General features: G+C 32.0%; 1 protein-coding gene across 4 annotated transcripts in view; it reads left to right on the top strand.

Annotated features, from left to right (window-relative positions):
* Positions 1-17511, top strand: part of NOVA1 (NOVA alternative splicing regulator 1) — a 158016-nt gene that overhangs the window by 50721 nt on the left and 89784 nt on the right. The window contains exons 2-3 of one of the 4 annotated variants that reach the window (XM_087746648.1): positions 8043-8127; positions 8873-8943. The exons of 2 other annotated variants lie outside the window; for them this stretch is intronic. The gene's annotated coding sequence lies outside the window, so the exon portion shown is untranslated. The remainder of the gene's footprint in view (positions 1-8042; positions 8128-8872; positions 8944-17511) is intronic. One more of the 4 variants, XM_087746649.1, reaches the window with a different exon arrangement.

The following is a 17511-nucleotide window of genomic DNA, read 5'->3' as shown; positions in this document are numbered from 1 at the left end:
CTTCATAAATTAGTTCAATGTTGAACAAATCTGTCTTACAGGGGTATTTTTCTGAGATTTTTAAAATTTTTTTCTTTCAAAATTAAAATGTTATTGCTGCTTACAAGTGAAAAGACTTATTCAAAATGCTATGTTTTTATTTCCTGAATTAACTAATATTGACAAGGTTGTCCTTCTGAGGGTTGTAATACAGTATTTAATTATCAACTCTAGTTTCCTTTAATAGCCTCTGTAACAAGATCATAATTATCTTGCATATCATCATTGGCTGATACACTTAGCAGCCCATCTATGATTCATTCTTTGCAATTACTCACACTTTGTAGCCTTGAGACATAAAGGACTCCATGCTTTTCTTGACAATTAAGTATTGTTAATGGTTAAAGGTATTTTAATTTTTCCCATTCTACTTTGACAATCTCCTTGAATCTCGTTAGGAGTGGCATCTTCTAGGCCGTGTGAGTGTTCAGTCTCAAATAACCAAACGGTTATTTGGTACTTGAGCTTTCCCTTGACTGTCCAAATTAATAACAAGCAGTTGGATGTTGTACATGGGTACCAAATTGTGGTAATTGGAAAGTTATCTAAATGCCAGATAAACCAATTAAGAAGATATGACTACTTTTCAGTTCAGAGAAAGTATTTTAGATAACATTTAATAATATAATAATGGAGTCTTCAGAGCGTTAGCAGCATGAGCTATTTCAGCTTGAACTGCAACAAGATCAGCTCTTACGTACTAATGGTAGACTAATGATAGTCCAAATTCACAATGTAATAGCATATTGAACTTGGTTTTAGTGGGCAGAGGTTGACAGTTCTTCTTAGTTCTTGTGGCTGATAGAAAATAATAGAAGAGCAAGAACTCTCCAAGCCTTCTGTTTTATTGCGATATTTATGAAGTTGTAAATAAAAACACACAAAGCCAAAGGTATCATGTTAAGTAATATACAACCATTAAAAGCTGAAACGACCGCAGTTTAAACTTCAGTAAAACAGCAGCATGCTTTTTATTTTAGATTAGCAGTGTTTATATGCTTTTAGTTCTTATATCTTCTTGTTGATTGCAGTAAATTACCATATTTGACTTTTCCTTGTGCAGTGGGATCATTTTAAAGTGTTTTTGAAATTTTTTCTTATGAGCTTTGTTTATCTTAATATGTTGGAAAAAATCAAAAAGTGATCACTTTGAATGGGGTAAGGTATATTGAGAAATACACTATCTTACTATTTGATGAAAAACAGTGTGTTTTTATAATAATTGTCTATTACCTTTTTCAGATATCACAAACCAGTATGAATTACCAATATATCAAAACAAGAATATTGCAATAACAAATCAAAATAGAATTTTTTATAAAATCTTTTTAGATGAACTAGAATGATAGCTTCTTACCTGTTTAGAAGTGTACAAGCATGAATAACAACTGTATTTTGCATGCTTTCTAGTGGTAGTATGCTTTCTTACTAATGAAATTTCTGAAGTGTAATAAAATATATTTTAGCTTATCACATTTATACCATCTTCCAGGCATATCATTATCTCCTGTGTTGAAATTTTTCATTTATGCTAGTGTTAAGCTTGAGATAGTTGAAGTTGGCTAAACAGTAATCTACTTTTGATAAAGTCTGTACACTCAGCTTTTGTTAAAATCAATTTTTCAAAATTCATTAAACTTCTCTGCCACTAAGGAAAGCTGAATGTCAGTTGCCAGCAATTGAAACTACGTAATTTTCAGGTATCTGAGTGGGATACGTCTTTGAAACTTGACTGTTGATCTTTCCCTAATCTTTTCACTTTAACAGCACTGTCCAATCAAAAACTAACTAAATAAAAGGCTCTTCCCAGCATCCCCCAAACAGGATGGCTTCCTAGGCTTATTGTCATGTGAGTTAGAGACAGTTTCTGATCTGTTTAGTAGTATGTAAGTAGCCACTAGCTGTCACTAGAAAACAAACAAACAAACTGTTTCTGCATCCTCATGTTAAAAACAGCAGCATTTTTATATGGCCATAATGTGTTTTTGCTTCTTAAAGCTTGTTGATTTCCTAAACCCTGTAGTCTGTGTAGTGATATGCTAAGTTTAGTGGAGTTCTAGTTCTGATTTGTGACCTTTTTACAGAACTTTTTTCATTTTAATCTTAGTTGTGAATTTCATAGGGATGCAGTACTTTACTTTGGATATACTTTGCCAAGCAGTCACTATTTTACTGAGAGGCATTTAGCCTCTCTTTTTTTTAAAAAAAAAAAAAAAAAAAAGTTGTTGGAGCAGCAGAGGAGGACTATGTCACCAAGTCCCGACTTAGACAAAGATCTCCTTATGAGGCTTTAAGGTTCTTACTATTGTCACCCTGATAATCTGTATCTCAACTTGGGTTTGTGGCTGGGCAGCATCTCTGTTTAGTTTACAGTTGCTTCTGCCTCAGTTACGTTTTGGTTTATTCTCTGCATTGTGCATGCTTGCATGCACTTTCTCTCTCTGAAATATGTTATAGAGCACAATCTTGTTCTGTCCCAAAGCAGGAGATGAAACCTTTGTGGTCTAACAATGCATAGAGGTAATAAATATTGCAAAGTTCAGTCTTGTATAAGCATATGATATGTACTTCATGGATGCACATTAGTTCTTGATTTTGTTATTGGAATAGCTTTTAAACTGAAATGAAAGCCCTTCTTACTGTGAAAAGCAACTCTTGTATGATTGGCATGTTGTAATAGAACAAAAAAGCAACTTTTGTTTTAGTTTTATGCTTCAACTGAATGTCTCATTTGCCAGTATTCAGAATGTATTATTGTGGAGGAGAATAAGAGTGTTAGTGTTTGCTTTCCTCCAGATCTTCAGTATATGATGTAGTGATAAAAGGCTTAAAAATATATAATCACTAGCATTTCCAACTCAATACGGAAGGCTACAATGCAATGTAATACTAAAGGGAAAATTGTTATTAATGTATCTTTAAAAACATATTTTTGCAACACTATTATAAATCTAGTTCCAAAACATGCAGTGTCTTAATGAAGATGTTTTGTCATATTAGAGTGGTAAAATAAAACTACCTTTTAAATAAATTATTGTCAAGTCATAAGATTTGTTTTCTAAGGCAGATTACAAATGAACATGCTGGTTGTGTGTCTTGGATTCTGGAAGAACAGGGTAGTTGTTTTTCATGTAACTTTACTTTTTGCTTTCAAAACACTGAGCAGGTGTTTGAAGACTCATTTCTACTGTACAAATTTCTGCTTTTAACTAAAGATAACTAAATTGTCTAATTTAGTTTTAGTTAATTGTACAATTTAGACAATTCAATTTTGTAATTAAACTTAATTGTCTAACTTAGACAATTTAGTTTAAAAGGTTTACTGAAATGCCTTTCCAAAAGCATATGAAATTGCATGCATATGTGTGTTTATATATATGTATAAAAGTAGGAGTTCCTTTGCAAACTGAATGCGTTTGAATATTTTGCCATTTGCATCTACAGAATTTTGGCTGACTTTATTCACAAAGTGAAACATTTTTTTTTAATTCAGTTACGTTTTAGTTATGACGAACTTAAGTGCTGCACACACCCCACAATAACTTTTCTCCCTTTTTCTGTCTTCTCTTCACATGTGTAAGAGCAGCCAGACTAAATAATTTGTAATGTATGCAGACCTTGTCTTTTACAAATTATTTTCTTCTGTTTCAGTTTTAGTAGTAGAAAAACAGGAAATACTGCATAACTGTTCTTCTTTATTACTGAAGTAGCAAGCAAACATGGGAAGAAAATCAGCATGATTAAAAAAAAATATTTGAAATACACTTGTCTTTTATACTGAACTGTACTTCCTTTAAAAAAAAATGAAGTGAATGCACTTGAACTGCCACTACTGCATGACTGTGAATATTTGGATTCTATTCTTTACTAAATTTCAGTTCAGCAATCTAACTCTCAGTGAGGAATGCTTTAGATGTGAAGTCATTAATGCAATACTGATGTTAAGGAACTCATCTGAAATGTGACTTCAGGAATACCAATATATAGGCTGCCAGTTCTGTTTTGATCGGCTAATTAACCTAAGTTTGTGAATTTGAATATGCTCATTGAGCATAGTTCTGAAAAATAGCAGTTACACACATCATCCTGCTAATTTCTTCCTTTCGAGCTCTTGATCTGATTCTTCCTTCTGTTCTTCATGACCAATGTATGTTCTTAAAGAATGAACATGTATGTTCATGTCCCCGTCTTATCTTTTTCCCAGGTGTACCAGATTCTTAGTGTGATTTTTAGAACTAAAAAAAAAAAAGAAAAAAAATCATTAAACTGAAATCCTCAGTGTAGATATTGGCTCTTTATAGAGGTAGAACTTCAAGTGTGCTACTGTAAAGGTGACCTCAACTTCAGGAAGGATTTCTGTTGCTTGTTTTGTTCAAAATCTTTTTTTTTTTTTTTTAAATGTTAAAACCGCTTTGCCCCCCATTGCACCCAAATACTGTATACTGGAGTAGAAACAACTCCGAAGTCTTTCTTAAAATGAAAATTTTAGGAGTGAAATAATAAAAATGACTGTAGACTGTATATCTTTGCTACTCTTCAAATTTTTCTCTTCATTTTAGATAAATATTGCCAAAGAGATGAGCAGTAATCTGTTTTCAAATACCTAGAATCATAGAATCATAGAATGTCCTGAGTTGGAAGGGACCCACAAGGATCATCAAGTCCAATTCCTGTCCCTGCATAGGACAACCCCAAAATTCACACCATATGTCTGAGGGCGTTGTCCAAATGCTTCTTAAATGTTGTCAGGCTTGGCGTCGTGACTACCTCCCAGGGGAGCTTGTTCCAGTGCTCCACCACCCTTTGGGTGAAGAACCTTCTCCTAATGTCCAACCTAAACCTTCCCTGACATATCTTCCTGCTGTTCCCTTGGGTCCTATCATTGGTTGTCAGGGAGAAGAGGGAGAATTACCTGATGCCAATTACAAAAATAATTATATGCTTACTTCTGCAAAACCATGTTTAGTGTGGGAAAATTAAATCAAATCAACTTAATCTCCTAAACATTTTTAGATTTCACGGGTGCTGTGATATATTACAAAATATTTCATACTGTGAAAGCGTATGGAAAAAATGTGGGATACGTAACCAATAAAGCACATCCACTCATTTGTATAACAATAGGAAACATGGCAGTATACCAAAACTGTCAGAGAATATAATCATTCTGATTATATGTGTGTATGTATTTTTTTCTATGTATTCTTTTTAAGATACAAGGAATAGATTCTTTTAAATTTTTATGGAAATTGTCTTCCAATAAAAGTAAGACCTTCAGTCTCTTGTAAAATGATGGAATGGATATATAACCTTACAACCCTTAGAAGGAAATTCTGTTTGTGGCTATGTGTAGGAGAGAGAAACTTAAGGGAAAAAGTTGAAAATAGTTGTATTACTGCAATAGAATATATAAATTGGTTCTTTTTTATGGCATTCTAGGTTGTTCATTGGAGCAACAGATGTAATTTATCTACAGAAATATTTTTCCTGTTATCTGTTAGATCATATTAATTGTATTGAGAATAAATATATGAGTACCCAAAGGTTTTAATTCCTTTCTAACAAGTGGAGTAGCTGTAGTACGGTGATGTTTGTATTTGTTTAAATGCATATTTGGTTCACTGAAAGATTTTCATTCCTCAGTACTTTCACCTCAAATTTATATCCATTTTAATATTGAAGAAAAAAAGTGAGAAAAATATTGCAACCCCAGACATTTAGTGTTGTCCTTCCTGATTATTTTGTCATCAGGTTTCTCCAAAGCAACTATATTAAATGGAATCTGAAACAAGTTTAAATATCATAATTTGATCTTTTCTTAAAAGTAAATGTATTATTATTATGAGTAACCATTTTTTACATAGTACCTCAATTTCATGCATTTAGTAAAATATTTGGCACTGGATAGTCAGTGTTCCATTACAAACTATAATCACACTTCTGAATAAACACTTAGATGAAGGAGTTGCACTTTGATATATATAAAGTTTAAATTATGATATTTGAGTATTAGGAAGACAGTCCTGTCAGAATATAAAACCAGGCAAGATAACTAGACATCCATCTCCATCAAGTCATTTTAAATGAAAATTGAATCTGCATTAGAAATACTAGGAATATTTTAAAAATTTTCTGGAGAGAAAGTCCAGATATGAGCATTTCTGCATTAAGCTTGAGTATTATAAATATTCAATGGGCTTACAGAACACCTAATTTAAAGGGTGAAGCAAACTATGGATCTCATGATCATAGTAATTATTTTTAATTTTTTACTGAATATAGAGAAGGTACTGGTAGTAATTCTGAGCTGTTACTACTTTTAATACCAAGATAAAAGATTTTTCTTCCCACAAAAAATAAGGACAATAAATTTTTTCAGCTGATTTTACTGAACTTGTAGAATTAATAAATACACATATAATATATACACTCACACCAAACCTAAATTATTGGGTATGTGCCATCATACCTAAAAAGAAAATGTGCATGTTTTTTTGCAACTTTTGAGAAGGCTTTTGTTTTTACTGTCAAAAACAGAACTGTCCAAAAGCTGCTGTTGGAAGTGAAGAAATCTCCAGCCCATAGAATTTGATCTGTTCCTTTAAATGCAGCAATCTACATGGTTTCACTTTACCTACATGCTTCGCTAAAAAATAAGCAAAGCCACGTCATTTTATCTGTTTTCTTGATATATGAATTATTATGAGTTTTCTGAGTATTTTCCTTGTCTCACGAATAGCTCGATTTCTATTGCAGTTACAACAGTAGCATGTTTGTGTGGATTTAATGCTTGGACAGTTGCCATCTCTTGCAAAGTTTTGAAATTTGAAGAAGCATCTGATAAAGCTATGGATTGCATATTTGAAAAGAAGATTTACAGAATCAGAAAATATACACATATATTTACAAAAGTGTGTAACTTGCTTTTGAAAAAGATTTTTTTCTGCTTTTTAACTCTTGTATTGTTTTAATGGAGACTATTTGGATTTGTTAGACTCTAAAATACAGCTTTTGCTTTTATTCATAAGTCTAGTTGGAACATAACTAGTACTGAGAAGAAAATTCTTTGTTACTTTGCTATAGCTCTTAAATTATTCCCCTTAAAGATTTGATTGTTCATGTAGTAACCATTAATATACAATGCTTCTCTTCATTAACCAAAGAACTTAACTTCGAAACAAGAAAATCTCAGTCATTTACTTTCCTGCAAAATTGTATTAGAACTATTTTTAACAACCACTTTATTTTTTTGTGCCTGCAAATTACAAAAAGAAGCTAAAATCAAAAGTCCTACTACCAAATCAAAGGTTCCAAAGCACATAGTTAAAGCCCTATGAGTATAAGTATTCTTTGGGATAAGTGTAGTGTTTAATTGTTACATAAGATTCAGGATCACAGATAAAAATCTAAAAACTGTTGTAATTTCTATTTCCCAGTTCTGTCAGGGATATTTTGTAGGGCTTCTACTTTTAAAGGGTCATCTTCCATTGTCAAATTAATTTTACCTTTAAGTCCTCCTATGGCAGCTCTGTTTAAACTTTTAATTTCTTTTTTCTCCTCTAATACGTTAATCCTCTACATTACTTTTGTAGTGGATGAACAGTTAGTAAGATGAACAAATCAAAGGCCTTTTGGTGGTGTTCATCTAGTGCAAGAGTGCATTGGAAGTTAAAAAGTCTCCATTTCTCTTTAGCAAGAATATTGTAGATATATTGTTTAAACGCAAAGGTGGCATGTTTTTTTTTCCAGAGAACTGAATACAGCATTAGAGTTTTTCTAGTATTCACTAGTTTTCAAAATGAGCTGCAAAGCATATTAGTCCTTACATTCCTAAAAACCTTAGCTTTTTTAGACTTGAGAGAACTAGTTCAAATTGGATATGCTTGTTAGAGAAGAGTCAGTGTATGAGGTCTTGTAGTCATTACATAGGCAAAAAAAGCAGATACTTCAGTTTCAGATATCTGCAGAGCAGTGACATGGCGTTCCATTCAATTTTTTACCAGATATCACAGACTGGAAATGTGAGCTTTGGCTGATACTGCTGGGAAGGAGAGTGCGGCAGGCAGCTGTAATTCCCATCCTGTAAAGGTACTGATACTTAAAGTCTCTGTAGTCCAAATTGGTACACAAAAATACTAAAATGTTGAATTTGGACCTTAGATAAATTTTCAAGGTTCGTTTTCTGCCAACCATTCCTAGATGTTCTGTGGATACGTTTACAATTTTTTGCTTTTTAGGGATGAGTAAGGAGAAGATACTTTGGAGTTGCTTGCAGGTTGCTTCCTGAAATACTGTCTTATAATAAGCAGACAACACTGTGTGGAATGCAGTTCTAGTTTTTTCTTAGGGTTTGACTTGAACAACAGATTTCTGAAGTCAATGTTATCTAATTGATTTAAATTAGGCCAAAGTTTTATTCTATGTACTCGTAAGTTTGGTTGCTCCAAAATCAAGTTAACTCTCCTCATTGATTTTTCTGCCTCAGAAAATGTAGCTCAATTTTGAGTCTTTCTTAAAAAGAGAGATTTTCTAGTTTTGGAGTGATTCTTAACAGTGTGATGTTGCTGAAAGGTATTTCAGCGCAGGGTGAGCTACAGGCAGTTGTTCCAGTACATTCATTGACTGTATCTTGGTAGCCTCAGGTTTGTCTGCAGTACTATAGCAATTACAATTATGATTCCTACAAGGAAGAATCATAGCAAAAAGTAAATTTATTTGTGGAATATTTTTTTTTTTGTGGTATGCTCTTAAGGAATCATAAAGCCTAGACAGTAACTGAACATTAACATGACTCCATCTACTGTAAAACCCATTCCGTTTTATATATTTTCAGGGAGTATGGAGTGGCACAGGAAGGAAATGGCATATCGCTGGAAAGTTGCTCTAATTCAGCACAGGATTCTTGTGAGAAATTCCTTCTAATATTACAATCATCCTATTCTGTTTTTCAGTTTACAGTCTAATTTCTTCATTTTTTTATGCCACTTTTGTTCATACCAGTAACCACATTAAAAGAAATTTAGCAGATTAAATAGGCTTTCATCGGTGTTAGCAGTGCATATCTGATAGTGTGACAATTTAGTACTATATATTTTGTCATACTGCATTATGTGAGGGCTTATGGGTTTGGTAATAAAACTATTTTTTTCCTTTTTAATAAGGTTTGCTATCTTTTAACATTACATTTCATTGGCTAACATGAGATTCAACAAACAAAAATAAGTCTCAGCTGCTTCCACTCCAATAAATGTTTCTGATGGTAGTATAAGTAGAACTTCAATAGAGGAAAAAAATAGTGGCCTTGCAAAAAAAAAACCCAAGAACAAACAAAAAACCCAAAACCAAACAAAAAACCCCAAAACCCCCCAAAAAACCCAAACAACGGCAAAGGAGTGCAAAAAGGCAATTCAATAGTTACTTCAATTATATGGCAAGATTTTTTTCTTCGATTCTGTGGGTTTTTTTTTTTGCCTGAGCTTACTACCTTTGTCTAATTTATGATTGCTTATTAAACTTTGTTTGTAGCTTGAAAAAAAGTACTTTTCTTTTTCCTGATCTATAATGTCAAAGGAGAGCCTGAAAGATTTTTTTATTTTTATAGGTACTGACTCAAGGTCAGTAGTGACACCAACAAAACACATATTTTCAGGTATAATAGCAAACTCATTCTGTAAAACTATCCAAATATGAAAAAACGCTAAGATTAGGTTATCATCATAGATTTAGAAAAATGTATAAATAACACAAAGAATATCTTTTAATTAAGGAACTGGTTTATGCGGCTATTTCTTTCTTTATGTAGTTGGCATTTGTAGATGATTCCTTAATTAAGATGAGCATGAAAAACTATGGCCAGCTTTATAACCTTTCATTGAACTCTGTGGATTCATAAATATAATGTCAGATGGAAGATATCAGTGCATTTTTTTTCTCTGTTTTTCTCTATTTTTTGTGTTTGGCAAACATAAACCTGTATTTTTTTCTGCATTTTTGATACATTTTGTACAAAGCAATCCTATAAACCGAATTGGGTACATGGTGTATACCAATATTGAGTTAATCCTATCTTCCTTTTCTTTGAAGCTCGTCCATTCCAGCTTTTGTTCTATTAGTTAGTGATCTCCTCTTGTTAAAACTGTGACTTCTGTTTCTTACTCCCTCTCTCTGTTATTCTTCCTGAACCACATACGTACACAATTTGTTCACACTCATTTCAGTTACTGAATATGGCTCTGTAGTCATGATCAACTACAAGACACTGTTATCCATTTGTGACTTTGTCTTCAAATACCTCATATTATTTGGTAGATTGCCTGCTATCACCTCATTTCAGTCTGTGTGCCAGAGGTTTGCTTCCTAAAATTCTTTATTTACTTGATATAAGTGATCTTACACATGGATTTGGTCAGGATTGTGTTTTTTGTTTCTTGCAATGACTCACATATCTAGTTTTCCTGTCCCTGATTCCTAGGACATCTTGTCTTGACTGTGCTCATCTTCTTATAGATTCTCTACTTGGAACTTGAATAAATAATTTTAAAGCTGATCTCAGTTCTCTTCACAGACACTTCCTTACCCATTTTTGGTTATTGCTGATAACCTACCCTTTATTTTCAAGACTGTAATTTTTGTGTCAAATTGCGTAGTCGGTCTATGAAATTTTGGATTGCATGTGTCTGAACTTTGCTGTTTGTAAAAACCTTCAAATGCTTGTTCTTCTTTACAGGTTACCAGAGCCTTATCTAGGTCCTTAACTTTTGTTTCTTCAAAAAGCTACTTCCAAAGTCATTTGACTAAGATCTCTCTCTGATCACACTACTTCAATTTAATTGCTTTCTAATTCTATATCATGTCAAATGCAAAATGTTGTTCCTGCTTATCAGAGTTTTCTACACTTGAACTCCTTTTCCTAGAAAGAATTTTACCACACTTGACTCACAGCCTTTGTTAATAACTATAATTGCCCCAAACTATGTGTGATCCCTTGTATGAAGAAAGCTCTTCTTAAAAACAATTGAGCTTTTATATTCTTTTCCAAATCTATTCGTAGAATCTGTCTTGATTTCGAAGTTATAAATGCCAAGGATTATAGCTGGACAGATGCTGTATCTTACGAATTATGAGTTAATAACACTTTCTCTTTCCTGATTTTAAAGAGCAAACAACACAACAATAAAACCAAAATGAGATTGAAATATCTGAATAGTTTGTTTCGTTAAGTGTATGCATTCACTTTTGCGCTGAACACCCATACTTTTCTCCTACTGATTTAAACATCTTGTTCCCTCTCTTTTCTGCTAGAGTATAGGTCAACATGTTTCCATTAGTATCTGCTGCCATGAGGTTCAGTTGTGAGGAAAATGAGAGGGAAGAAGAAAGAATCTTGATATGAATATGAGCAGCTAATTATAAAATCAACATTAAACTAGAATAAACTTCTTAAACTCATCAGTAAAACTGAAGGATGAAATTATCAATGCAAAGAGATACTTTTTTTCCCGTTTGCAGAATTTTTGTCCCATTGCTCTAATTGTGCAGAAGATCCAATAATAAGAATTACTTAGCCTATGTACTTTAAATATCATTATATTGTAGTTATGTAATAGAATGTTTAAGTTCACAGAAAACACGTGATATTTTGTCTTTCTTTTCTAAGGTATTATTGAGCACATACAAGAAGTATGGTAATCTTCTGAAAGCTATGCTTTGTGGATTTCTGTTGAGTTAATTAATAACTGCCGTGTAATTGAATTGGGAAAATGGTTGTTCAGCACATAAAATCAGATACTTACTCTTCTTCCCTATAATAGATGAAAATTCTCATGTTCAAACATCTTAGTTTTTCATGTGTAGTGTATTAGTCATGTTAAGAATGAGGGTATTTTTTACCTTTGAAAGTACAATACTTCCAGGTTTAGTGCAGAAATAGATCTATATCTGGATATCAGGTATATACAAATAGTTTCTATTCTATATTTTCATATGTTACAGTTTAGTTTGCAATGTCATGGTATTTAGAATATATTTCTAGAAATGTACAAACTTTGAGTTTTCGTAGTGTTGAAGTGTTTCAATATACAGTAACCTCTGTTTCCTTCTGCTATGTGGTTTATAATAGTTATTTTATGCTGATTTAACGTCTTCCTTGAGAATACTTTCAAGGACATCTTTGATTAGATTGATCAGACTTAATGAATATGTATATGCATTGGACTAAATTGTAAGTTGCATTTAAAAATAAACTGTCCTGTGTGTATCATATAGTAGATTGCAGTGAAAGAATGGGGCCATCCATTCTAAATGTGAGATTAAATAACTTTAGCTTAACTCTTTTTAAAAATAGTGTAAAAATAAACCCTTTAATTCAGAAATTAAATCATTCATTCTGAAATTTGAAATTAACCTATGTGTTACTTACAGAGATATTCTTTTTTTCTTGCCTTTTTTTCTTTCAATGTCAGTTAAAAGTTGAAAGCTCTGTATGGTTAAAAGATGAACTTTTAGATGAAACAGGCCTAGGCATTAGGGCACAGATGTTTTCAATATGAGTTAAAATGTGTCTGTCTGCTTTGTCAACTTGTTGCTAGTTGATATACTCTTTAGAGTTTTTGTTGAAATTAGGGGAAGGTACACATGGAAATGTCTTAGAAGGAACATTCTGCTCTTAGACAGTACCTGAGTAACTTAGACTGTTAGAAAAGTTCTTATCTGGTGTGGTGCAGTGTAAGATGCTAATTATATGTGTTTAACTGACAATCATTGTAGTTTAACTGAAAGAGCTCTTCTTCCTTTCTAATGCCTTTGTTCATCCCACTTCAAAATATTTGAAGTACTATGGGAGCACTATACTGACAGATGGCATTGTGAAATGACTTTATCAGATTTCCATGGAGGCTCTGTTTTTTGAAGTCTGCTTTCTACCTGTCATTCCTGAAAACCAAGTATGACTTTAAAGACTCAATCATTAAAAAAAAAAAAGTTCCCTAGCCCACATTAAGGCTCATTACACAAACTATGGATTAATTAATTATAAAGGGTACTTTTTTGACAAATTCTGCTCTGAGCAATATTTCAGCATCTTTCAATAAGGCTTAATTTGTTGGTATTTATTGAGCAAGTCTGTTCAGGATAAACAGGCTAGAATGGTTTCTCAGTTGTCTTATTATTTCAGGACTAACAGAAATAAAAATAAGAAAAATTCTGTTTATTAAATCACTTGTTTAAGATCCAAAACGCAGAAATCAGACTTGCTTTGTGGAGATTAAAGTTTTACTCCAGCATGAAGTCTCACTGTGAGTATAGTTTAAACAGACATTAAAACTTGAAATGGAGAATGAAGGTGCCAGTTGATCAAGAACAATTCCATAGTTGTGAAATGCTGTAATATATAAAAATGATAAACATTTTCTATTGATAAGTTCTTCTAGTAGTTTATTATTATGTCATGAAATCAAAGATTATTGAATTACTTTTAAGATATTTTAATAGTGATGGCCACTTGTGAAGCTAGCTTCACTTCTGTTTCAGATCACTACAAAATTGATAATGTAAACAGATTGAGAAGATACGTTTTATCCAAATATTAATGAACTGAGATTTTTACAATAAGCATTCATGAAATAACAGAAATGTTAATAATGTTTGTTTAGTTTTATTTCATCATCCCATCCACAGCTACATAACAAAACATTCAAACAGTTAAAAAGTAGTATTGTATTCATTTTATAAAAATCACATCCTAAGGATAATGCTTGTTCTGTAGGAATTTTAACAGCAGTGAACATGCTTGCTTAAATTCTGGAGTTTATAGATTCTTTATCGTAGCTGAGGTAATCAGTGCAGCAGGACCATAAAGAATGAACCAGTATGACCCAAAATAACTTACATGTGTGTGAGAAGGAGAAAATTAATTGGCAAATAATTATGTTGACTACAGGAAAATGCTTTTGGAGGAGTTGGCAACATCAGGTTTATTGTTTTCAGCAAAGAATTTCAACCTAAAATAAACTGCCTGATGATAAATGTGCAACAATTGCTAATATAAACCAGACTAATGTTTTTATCATTATGTAACACTGGATGGATATATTTTTGTAAAAATGATAAAATCTGATAACAAAAGGCTCATAACCCACTAGATATAGTAACATGCATCTACTAACTTCCTACAAAGTATTGTAAATTATCTCAAAGATGTATTTTAACTTGGAATTCCACTAGGAATTGGTATCTTTTATCATTTCCATGCAAAGTTTTAACAAACTTTCTTAACTTTAGAATGGAAATGTTGCTTTAGAGTGTTCTGTAACAGATTTGAAAATCGTTTTTTCATTCTGTTTTTGTACTTTGTTAAATTAGTAGCTGTATGTATAATAGAATATTTTAAACATTGATATCAACAGTGCTTTTACACAACTTAATTTTGTGCAAACTTATTTTGTTATGATGGTCAGATTTTCTTTCAAAGTCAGTGTACTTGATGTAAACATTGAAAAATCAGTTCTAAGTATGTGTAAATTACTATTATTTATGGACTGCACAGGAGCATGTATTTACTATAACTGTTTTCCAGAACATTGCTTTTACATTCATATGTTTAACTTTGTAGTCATTGAACTGGATATTTAATACATTTAAAAGCCTCTATACACATTTGCTTTTGGCTAACTTCAAACAGTTATAGCATATTATGCTTTGTGTACTTGTATTTTGTGTGAGTATAGTTATGTCAGCCTGTCTGCTTAATATTGACTTTTAAAAATTTTCATTGTTTTGCTGACAACTATAGCCTTTTTTTTCTTGATATATTAAACTGATTTATATTTTGAAGTATGATGACAAAGGTTGAACTTTCTTCAAGTGCAGGGTAGCTTCAGAATAGTAAAAAATTCTTGCTAGACAACTGAAAAGAAAGAACCTGCTTGTACTGTGTAAATGGAATAGCCTTTCGGTTCTTTGTATGCATACTTTACATTCTCTCTCTTCTGTTACAGAGATATATCTTGATTCCTCAATTCTATCTTCTTGTGTAATGACTTAGAAGACATAATGTCTGTCCTGATCAATTTTGCAATGACCTTGTACTGATTAATGAAATCTGATGTTCTGAATAATTATCCCTTAAATTACACTTCATGTGTTGAGTTATGTTTTTAACACAAAGTCTGACAATGTGTAAAGTACAAATGGTATTTCAATAATAGCTTACTCAGGCTTTATAATGATTGCTGCTTTCCTAAGCTATAGATGATGAAAAACCTCCATGTTCAGGAAGGACAATACCATGTGTTGAACTTGAATGTCTGTATTGCATATGTGTCAATAAAGTTGAATACATATGCAGATTGTGTTCTGCTGAAATCTGTGATTAAAGCCTTCTGCATTACTCTGAGTTTTTGCAGATTTTCATTTTCAGAAAAACACCCATTACAAGCCCATTTGTGATAGAGTGAAATGTGTACAAAGGTGACAGAAACTCTATTTAGTAATGAGCACTTACAGAAGAACCACCATGTCCTTTTATTTATTTTTGGACCTTACTCCATGAAACTTCTGGTTCTTGTGTTAGAAGAGAGGATGAATCAGTCCCTTTCCTGTGCCTTCATGATTTTGCAGACATCTGACATTTAGCTCAAGTCATTTCCAGATTTTAAGGAGCATAAGCTTACATTAATTCTTTTATTAGAAGCCAGCCTATAGCTTTAACTGTCCTTTTGGTCTCTTCTAAATCCTTTTGAGTTCTAATGCATCCTTCATAGGCAAAGGGACCAGAGCTGAAAACAGTTTAAACATACAAATAAACCTTTTATGTCATCATATGCTGTGTCATACTCTTTTCTGTTTTTATATTCCTTTCTTAGAAATTCCTAACATTTGATTTTCTCTTCTCTATTAACAGTGAGCCAACATTTTTATGGATATGATAATCCAAAATTTCATTCTTGAATGAGTGAAATAATGGTCAGTTCAGAGTCCATTATTTTTGTGTGTGAAGTTAGGATTTTCTTCTTTGTACATCACATTTGTGTACATAGAATGTCATTTTCCATTCTTTTACACAGTCACTTAGTCCTGAGACCCTTCTGTGGTTCTTCACTGTGACTTCATCCTTATTGCCTAAAAATCATCATCCAAATAATAGAATCCTCAGCGCTGATGTCTGCTTTCATTTTCCAGATCGCTCACTGCGTATCCCTATATAATACTATAAGTGATCTCTATCCATTGTGAGAATGGATAGTTTAGTCTTTTCCTCTTTCCTTTTAATTCATTAATTTTTCCATGTAAGGACATTTCTTATTCTGTAGCAGTTTTGTTTCCTATTAAGCTTTTGGAAAAGACATTATTGAAAACCATTTGGAAAGGAGGCAGCAAAGGCGCTCTGTGCTCTTATAATTAGAACATAACCTTTTACGATCTCCTTCATATAACTTGCTCAGAGCATTTTATTTAATCTACCATTTAATCATTGAATCTTCAAATTTTAATTTAGTAGCTCATTAGAAAATAATTTAGAATATGTATTTAAAACTGTATACTATATTCTTCATATCATTTACATTGTGGTACAACTTTGTTGTCTTCTAACCTGTGAGCAGTGCATTACTACTACTTAGTATAAAAGTCTGTAGTCAGAAACAGTTCATGTTTTAGTATATCTTTTATGATTCTTACCTTGTTACCACTACAGTGTAGATGCTGTTCAAATCTAACAAATTTTCCTCATAGTGTCTACACAGTAATCTTCCAGTCTTTCCTAGAATAATTCCTATAATTATTGTATTTCTTTTTATGACCTCATCTTTCCTGATAATTTTGCTGATTATAAATTCTACAAAAACTACCTAAAAGGCAATATAGAAAACATAGTACCATATAATATCAAAGTAAACTTAGATTAAAAAGGTTAACTTTTCTATCTCAATACTGAAGGAAAGTACAGAAATGCTCCTAGATTGTATCATAAAGCTTGTAAAAGAAAAGTTTTCTGTTTCATACTCTTTTGTGCATAAGCGTAAATATTCTTATTATTATATCCAGTATAGCTAGTATAATGACCTTTAAAATACCTATCCTTTTTTAAATCCAGCAAGACAATTACTGTTATTTTACTGTTTTTATGTAAAATTATACTGATTTTTTTTTTATTTTTCTTCTCTTTTAATGTTGTACAATGTATTTACTAAGAAATGCCAAGTAGAAAACTTGTTTGGCTTATAGTCCTAATCATTTTTATAGCTCTTTATTACGTTACCGTATCTGTAGCTTTTTGAAACTATGCATCTAGGCCCTTTTTTAGTATTAAGTTTTTGATCTTTACTTTTTGTAGTGTTGTCTATATATGATGGAGTTGCCAAAATAAAACTTAGTATTTAGGCAATAGCACATAGTTTAGAATATTCTACTTTTCCTAACATACACCTGTCATACCAACATTTCTTTAAACCGTATTTCCACATTGAGGAAATATTT

Source organism: Nipponia nippon, unplaced genomic scaffold (assembly GCF_047370975.1).
Source record: "Nipponia nippon isolate SJK-2023a ecotype South Korea unplaced genomic scaffold, ASM4737097v1 scaffold_10, whole genome shotgun sequence".
Taxonomy (NCBI): Eukaryota; Metazoa; Chordata; class Aves; order Pelecaniformes; family Threskiornithidae; genus Nipponia; species Nipponia nippon.
This window is presented reverse-complemented; position numbering and strand designations above follow the sequence as displayed.